Source organism: Aythya ferina, assembly GCF_964211825.1.
Source record: "Aythya ferina genome assembly, contig: HAP1_SCAFFOLD_200, whole genome shotgun sequence".
In the NCBI taxonomy this organism is placed as follows: domain Eukaryota; kingdom Metazoa; phylum Chordata; class Aves; order Anseriformes; family Anatidae; genus Aythya; species Aythya ferina.
Window position 1 is genome coordinate 84,354 of NW_028181333.1, and position 7,633 is coordinate 91,986.

The 7,633-nt window shown below is 48.6% G+C and overlaps 1 long non-coding RNA gene across 1 annotated transcript; it reads left to right on the forward strand.

The window, feature by feature from the left end:
- The first annotated feature begins 5,537 nt into the window (after window positions 1–5,537).
- LOC311428939 lies at window positions 5,538–7,429 on the forward strand. Its single transcript, XR_014687963.1, has 3 exons — window positions 5,538–5,681; window positions 6,330–6,489; window positions 7,354–7,429. It is a non-coding gene; the product is annotated as an uncharacterized lncRNA (long non-coding RNA).
- Window positions 7,430–7,633: the final 204 nt, after the last annotated feature.

A 7,633-nucleotide genomic window follows, 5' to 3' on the forward strand; every position in this document is an offset into this window, starting at 1 on the left:
AGCTTCCTCCAGCAGCCAGCTGGGGGTCACCTTTCACCACGCTCTCTGAGACTCGGAGCCCCGAGTTACCGCAGCCGCCACGTACAGCTGCTCCTTGCTGGCCCAAACTACTTGAAGAGTCTTCAAACTTCAGGGACCTGTTTTATGACAGCCTCAAGATCAAATTCATCTGTTCCTGAAGGCGCTGATCGTCCTGCTGTTTCTGTAGCTGTCAAAGAACAATCCTGAACTGAGGCACTCGTCTGATCAGACAGTGCTTCGGCACAGATTTGTCTTTAGCTTGACACATCAAGGTGAAGAGGAATCGATTCTTGCAAGCAACCTCTCAAGCAGGGATCTAATAAGGTGACCAAACGACAGATCTGTTGTGCAGATCTGAGCACGTCACTCTGCAGGGAATCACTTTCAAGCCTAAGATGTTTCACCCATCTCCCTGCCCCAGAGCGACACAAGGAAAGCTCTTAAGTAATTGCTAACCTCTTCTCAGTGCTCACGAGTCCCAAATCACTAATTTTACAATATATAAACCATGGCAGCTGGCACCTAGTTGGCACACGGTGACACTGCACACGTTGGCAGTGTCGTCAGGAGCTGGAAAGTCAGGGGTGAGGGGGTTAAGGGAAAACCACACATCAGTTTAGCAACTTGGCTCCCGTAGGATACTTCCTACAGCAGGAGTTTTAGCAAAGTCCCTCCCTCAGAGGGACCTGCTGGCTAATTAAAACGGGACTTCTGCTGGAGCAGTCAGAAGGCAGCAGGGTATCAGGAGATATCCAGTGGGCATCACTGTCAGTCTGTGGCAGTTTGGGGTCCAGGTATCAGTGGTTATGTGTGGTTTTCTCTGCTTCACTTTCTCCAAAGCTGTGAAAAAATAGTTCTTTTACAGCACTGTACAGTCACACTTTACGGATGGAACCAGCTGCATCAACTTCCAGTATGACGGTGTTGGAAAAAGGTGCCTTTGGTGGTCAGGAGCACAACAGCTCTGGTGAGGTGTTATTTAAGTGTGTTCTTACATCTGAATTTCCTCATAGCAGTATGGAGCTGAGGGGGTCCAGGTTTCCCAGGTAAGATTGATGGTTTTTCTCCTACCAAGCACCAGCTCAGTATACAAAGCTCTGTTAATAACACCCAAGCATGTAGACGTTAAACTGAAACTGCTTTTAAACCTATTTGTTGTTACGAAAATAGCTTAATACACCATCTTCACAGGGTAAAAATTCACATGGAAGGACAGAAAAACCCAGAAGCGCTTCCTGAGCTTCAGTTTACCAACAGCACCATCGGATTTAGATCCTGGCTGCCAGGCCAGGATGCAGGGCCTGTAAGCATTGCTGCGATGTGCAAGTGCCAAGGCAGGTTTCTGGCCTGCCCTGAATAAAATACCTTTTTTTTTTTTTAATACAAACAGCGTGCCAGGTACGCTGTAATGCCAATGTGCCAGCTCAATAGAGGATGTCAAACAACAGAGGCGTTTATCCTAATTTCTGGCATGAAAACACTTTTAACAGCATTCTTTTCATGAAGAAACCCCTCTCTATCTTCTCCAATGCTCCAGGATCTGCTGCAGCTGCAGCAGCCGCGCTGGTACAACCCACATCTTTGCCAAATCTTTTCAGTAACTGTGCTTTACCTCGGCAATGTTGAGGTCACTCCTCTTCCTCCTCCAGCTGAGCAAGCAGCTCGCTGGCTCTGCCACACCGCAGGTGCGGAAGCGAAAGCTGGGAACACAGGAGTCAAACTCTCAGCGCTCACGAAGCCACCAGGGCAGAGGGCTGACACAGAGGCACCCCGGATCCGCTCTCCCTCCCCGCTGCGAGGCTCGCAGCAGCCCCGACCCGAAGCGCACACAATGCTTCGCATGGTGATGTCACCGCTGATTCTGAGTCCCCACGTGAGGATCTGCTTCACCACTCTCAACGTTGGTGTTGGTTTTTGATTTTTGTTTTTTTTTTTTTTTCTTTTAAACATTCTCAGCTTATGGGAAACCATCAGGTAAACCACAGATCGCTAGGGAAGAAGGCCCACACGAGGGAAGTCCGTGCTTTTCTTCCAGGCAGTGGCACGTGCTTTAACACGCCGCGTTCGACAAAGCAGCTCTCCCCGTTTTGCTCAGTGGCAACAGGCACGACTGCAACGCACACAGCTGTAGGCAGCACCTGCAGGTCCCAAACCCTTAACCCGTTTTTAGAGAGCACCAATTTTTTAAGTAGTGCTTTTCCCTTAATCCATGACCCCTTCTTTCCTTTATTTCTATCGGGTGGCTCTCCTCCATTTTCCTCCTCAGTGTCTGAGCAGACACTGGGAATCGTTTCCGGAGGAAGGGCACTGCTGAAGCTCCTCCATCTACTCTCCGAGAAAAGAGAGTATGTTAAAGAATACATCTTTCCTTTCTTTTCCCTTTTTTAAATACAATTTCTGAAATCAACGCTGCGGCCTGGCAGCAAATACCTACGGGACTAAAGATGATTCCTCATCCTCACTGTAACGTTGTAGTTAACCTCCCAACGAACCCATCTCCCCAGGAAGCGGCCATTTGAGATGGGAAGGGGCAGAGCAAGAGGAAGCTCTCCTTAGCCTAGCTCTTCCCCCAACACCACCTCGCCACCCAGCACCAAATTCAACTCACCTGCTCCGCCCGATCACTCGAACGGGCGTCCGACGCTGGCACACGCCGCAGCGGTGGTTCTGACGTGCCTTAAATCACCTCTCCGCAGAATATCTCGGGTCTGTATGCTCAAATAACGCAGTATTTGAGAAATAACGCCCAGAGCTCACACTCTGAGTGCAGCCCAACAGCACTGAAGCACCGGTAGGCTAAACATTCCGAACCTGGCAACAAGGCTGACCCAAGCAACAGCACGGAACCCTTCTGCACCTTCAGCGTGGACATCAGCGTAAGGAAACACAGACCTCCTCGATCCAAATTTTAAGCGAGAAACGCAAAAGGTCACCCAACCGGCTTGTTTTCAGCAAGCTAAAGGAGAAATTAAGGCGACAACCGGGTGCATCCAGAGTTAGTCAGATCCTGAAGGCAGTTCCTTGGGGGAACGGAGGAGCAACGCGCCAGATGAGGGCTGCCTTACAGCGCACCCCTTAGAGGCACTGCTACGGAAGGAAGGCAGAAGGTTGGAACTCGAAAGAACTCGCAAGGTGCCCGTTAAGGGGGAAATCTTTCATTTTTTTCTCAGCAGAACCTCCCCTCTGCCCCCCACCCCCCCCATGAAGGCAGCCCGGGGACTCTTTGCTTCCTTAGGGAGAGGGCAGGGACGGGGCAGGGTGGTGGGACAGATGGCCAGAGGGTCAGATGGACGGACAGACAGACAGCCGGACAGAGGGCCCAGCAAGGCCTGACGAAGGGCTCAGGAGCGGGAGGGAAGGGCAGGGCGAGGGGAAGGGCGGCCCCGGGCCTGACAGGAGACCTTGGGCATAACCCCGGGCAGCAGCTCCGCGTCTCACAGGGCCCAGAAGGGGCTGATACAGGGGGAGGGAACACCCCAGCCCCCAGCCCTGCCTCCAGGCCCTGCGGCCTTCACCTCCCCCCCTCCCCTAAGGGCACCCCGACCCACAGGGCCTGCGACACGGCCTGCTCCCCCTCAGGGCAGCAGAGGGGAGCCCGGCCGGGCAGGAGGCCTTTCCCCTGCCCCCCGCTGGTCTATGAAGGGCTCTAGTTACCGGCGAGCAGGGATTTTTACTGATCCTGGCCGGACAACAAAGACTACTTATTAGAGAAGTACAATTCTTTTTTTCCTTGTGATAACTTTTCTTGACCAAAAAACACGATTGTGAATGAGGGAAATGAAAGATGTAACATGGGGACGTGCGGATACTCACGATGATGCAGCCTTCTATCCGCATGTTCGCTGCGCTGCTGGGATAGCAGCTGCGGGAGCCTGGCAGCAGAGGGCAGTGAAGCCAAGCAGCTGGGATCCGTCTCTGGGGAAGGGGGCACTGAGAAAGCGCTTGCAAACGGGGCACAAGCCCTCAGCCTCTGGAGGCGGCGCCTGTCAGGCGTGAAGGAACGGGATCCCTTCACGGAAGATGCTGTGGGCTTGCTGAGGCTCGAAGAACAGACGGTGCTGGCTGCTACCAGCGTGCTGCAGCAGCGGCAAGACAGAGCCGTGGTGGTTTTCCTCAGCTGGGCAGCTGAGCTCCAGCACAAGCGCTCTCTCCCTGCCCCTCCTCCAACGCCAAGGGGAGAAAAGAGGCTGGCAAGGGCTCAAGGGCTGCCAGAAGGACAGGGAGATCACTCCACAAGGAGCGTCACGGGCAAAGCAGGCTCAGCACAGCCTGTTCCAGTCCAGCCCGGGGCCTGCTGCTGCGGGGGCTCTCCACAGGCCGCGGCCTCCTCCAGGCCACAGCCACCTGCTCCACCGGGGGCTCCTCCACCCGCAGGGGGGCTGCAGCGTGGAGATCTGCTCCACGGGGGACCCATGGGCTGCAGGGGGACAGCCTGCTCCACCAGGGGCCTCTCCCTGCACAGGCCGCAGGGGAACTGCTGCTGTGAGCCTGGAGCACCTCCTGCCTCCTGCTGCACGGACCTTGGGGGCTGCACAGAGCTTTCTCACTCCTCCCTGAGCCAGACGCTGCTGGGCAGCAGCTTTTGTTCCCTTTCTTAGATGCAAGATCTTCTTAAATTCAGTCCAGCCAAGTAGGAAAAGTAAATGTGGACAGCTGTATCTTGGCAAAGAAGATAGTAGGGAGCAAGGAGGTTCAGCAGTCAAGATGGAAGGTGATGCCATGAGGCTTACAGGCTAGTAATGTTCTAGTGAAACCCAGCCTTCCTAAAGAAACCTGCCTGACTACTTGATGTGAATAACAGACTCTGTTCAGCTCTTTCCTAACATAGAAACGGTGCTGACTGCTTCTTCAGAGTAACAGAAGTTCGTGATACTACTGAAATAGTTGTGGTTCAGATGTAGATCTGATTTCTCCTAAGCACACTGAATTCACAACTGTTGATCCTCCAGAGGAGGCTTTGCAATTGAACACCTGGAGAATTGGTAAATTTCCCGCTGTTGTTCTCCTCTCCTCTTGTTTTGTTTTGTTTTGTTTTGTTCCTAGTAGCATAGGCTTAAGACTCTGAAGAAACAAGCTGCTTTTTTTCATTTCCAGCACTGGCTGTTTCTCCTGAGCCCCGCCTTCTATTTTTGCAGTCATAGGATATGTGGATGTAAATTCGTGGAGAGAGGTAGAAAACTCTTTCAACTGGTGTTTTTTCGGCTATGTGGGGAGAACAAATAGAGTGGCTTTGAATATTCTGGCTCTTATTCAGAGCAGCATGTGGAGGGAGACAGATGCGTTTGCTTTTTTAGTGCAATGGCTTCAGAAGCAAGAGGGGAAAAAGCACTTTCTCTGGGAGCTGAAGAAGGTGTCCTAATCACAGGAGAGGTTTCTAAATGGCATATCTTTGCGAGGGTTCCTGTAGTTCAGAGGTTTTTGTTTGTTTGTTCGACGTTGGAAGGTTTTACTCTTAATATTCATGTCCTTCAGCAGAAGTGAGAAATGTGATTTTATTTTGTGCAGTGTCGTGGACCCTCCGAAATCTCCTGGGAATGTTGAATACCTCGCCCAGTACCAATGTGATGACCGTGGAGACAAGGAGAAAGCAAGAAGATCAAAAGAACGTGACCTCATTTCAAAAGAAACCGTTTTGTCCGGCAAAGAGTCTTGTGAGCCTGGTGAGAAATTGCGGCATACTTCCTCTCTCGAGTCTGACACTGAATGTAGCTCTAAAAACCTTTCCTCCTCAGCTGTTACAGAGAGATGCCAAGATACAAAGGACAAGACTAAAACCACTGAGAAAGAGCATTACGAATGCAAGAGGGAACATGCTCCTAGTGAAGAGAAGGAGAGTCAAAAAGCAGGTCCTTCCAGCAAGAGAAGGGTAAAGTTGAATACAAAGAATACAAACTTGAGCTCCTGATTGGCTTCATGCTGAACTCTGTGCTGTTCTTGTCCTAATCTTGGTCTCTCCATAGATAATATGGTTTAAATCCAAATAGAATCGTGCGATGAGGAAGATCTCACTGCAACAAATTCAACATCTAAAATCAAAGTTGACATTTTCCGTGATTTTCTTCCTGAGCAGAAGTGTGCAGTACTCCTTTTATATTAACGTAGAGATTATTTCAAACAGTCTTGAAGTGCTTGATGACTTAACAGTCTGCAGATTGATTATCAAATCAAAAAAACCCCGACTTGGTAGACTATTTTTTTCCCAGTTTTGAATGACCACTAGGAAGAAGGTTATTCCGGCATCAAAAAAGTCATGTGGAATGTAACAAAATTTACTGAACCAGTAAGTAAAAATTATATTTTTCTATTAGTTCCATTGTTGCAACTCTTCAGACGCTTATGGATGGCATAGATAACAGAGGGGAGATCGTGGTAATCGGAGCTACCAACAGACTGGATTCTATAGATCCTGCTTTACGAAGACCAGGACGCTTTGGCAGACACTTCCTCTTCAACTTGCCAAATAAAGAGGTGAGAACTTAAATTCAATGTTAGTGCTACCATGGCAAAGTCCAACTTTATAGGAAAAAAAAAATAATTGACAACTTGAACAAAAGAGTGACACGTGGAGACACTGCGTTGTTCCATGGAGGGCAAATCTAGTACTGGATATATATGGTCAGGATGATACCACCAAGTAGTTAGTTCTATAATCAAACCTTTCATTCCCAAAGTTGTACCTGTTTGCTTAATTATTTAGTCCACTTGGGCGCTTTCATCATGAAGTTGTGTTTTTGGTCTCAATCCTTCACTTATGAGTGAACAGGGGACGTGTTTGCATTTGATTGTGCCCCGGATCAGTGGTAGTAGTTTGAGTCATAATTCTTTTCTTCTTTATAGTAATTGTAGCAATTGGAAGCATTGTGCCAGAAGTGCTTTCTGTGAATTTACTGACTGGAAAGCAAATGTGATGAAGTAATGAGACTGTCCCAATGAAAGCTTGCTAAGTTTTAGAGAAGTTTTTTGGACAGCAAAGAAATGTTTCTGGATAAATTTTTCATTACAGTATTTTCCTCTGGGTCCTTAGGTCTCGTAGTTTGGAAACTTGTTATTGAAGCTATAAATGCCTTTTCTTTCATTGTAGGTTCCTATAAAAAGTTCAGTATAACAAATAAGAAATATTCAATTTCCTGGTTGAAAATGCAGAGTGTATATTAAATAACTGTAAAATACTTGAAAGTTGAGCAAGTAAGAAAAGTGTATTAATAGATGAGGGGTTTTGAGGGAGGACTGTTTTTTTTTTGTCTGTTTGTTTGCCTTTTGGTTTGTTTGTTTCTTGTTGGTATTTTTAAGGAAAACTTGGGACAAGCTAAAATGCAATGATTTTGCTTCCAGGCTAGAAAAGAAATTTTCAAGATTCATACTTGTGACTGGACCCCTCAGCCACCGGACATGTTGCATGATGAACTAGCTGAGAAATGCATTGGTAAGACTGAAACAGAAACGGATTCTTGCTTGTGACCAAGTTGTAAAGAACCTTAGCTTGTACCAGGCAGTACCCATGCTCTTGTGCCTTGCTGCACAACTAGTCAACGAGGCAGCTGGCACACCTTCATAGCAATCTGAGTGAGATGCTTTCATCTATTTACTCTTTGTTATCGTTCCTCTTGTTGTC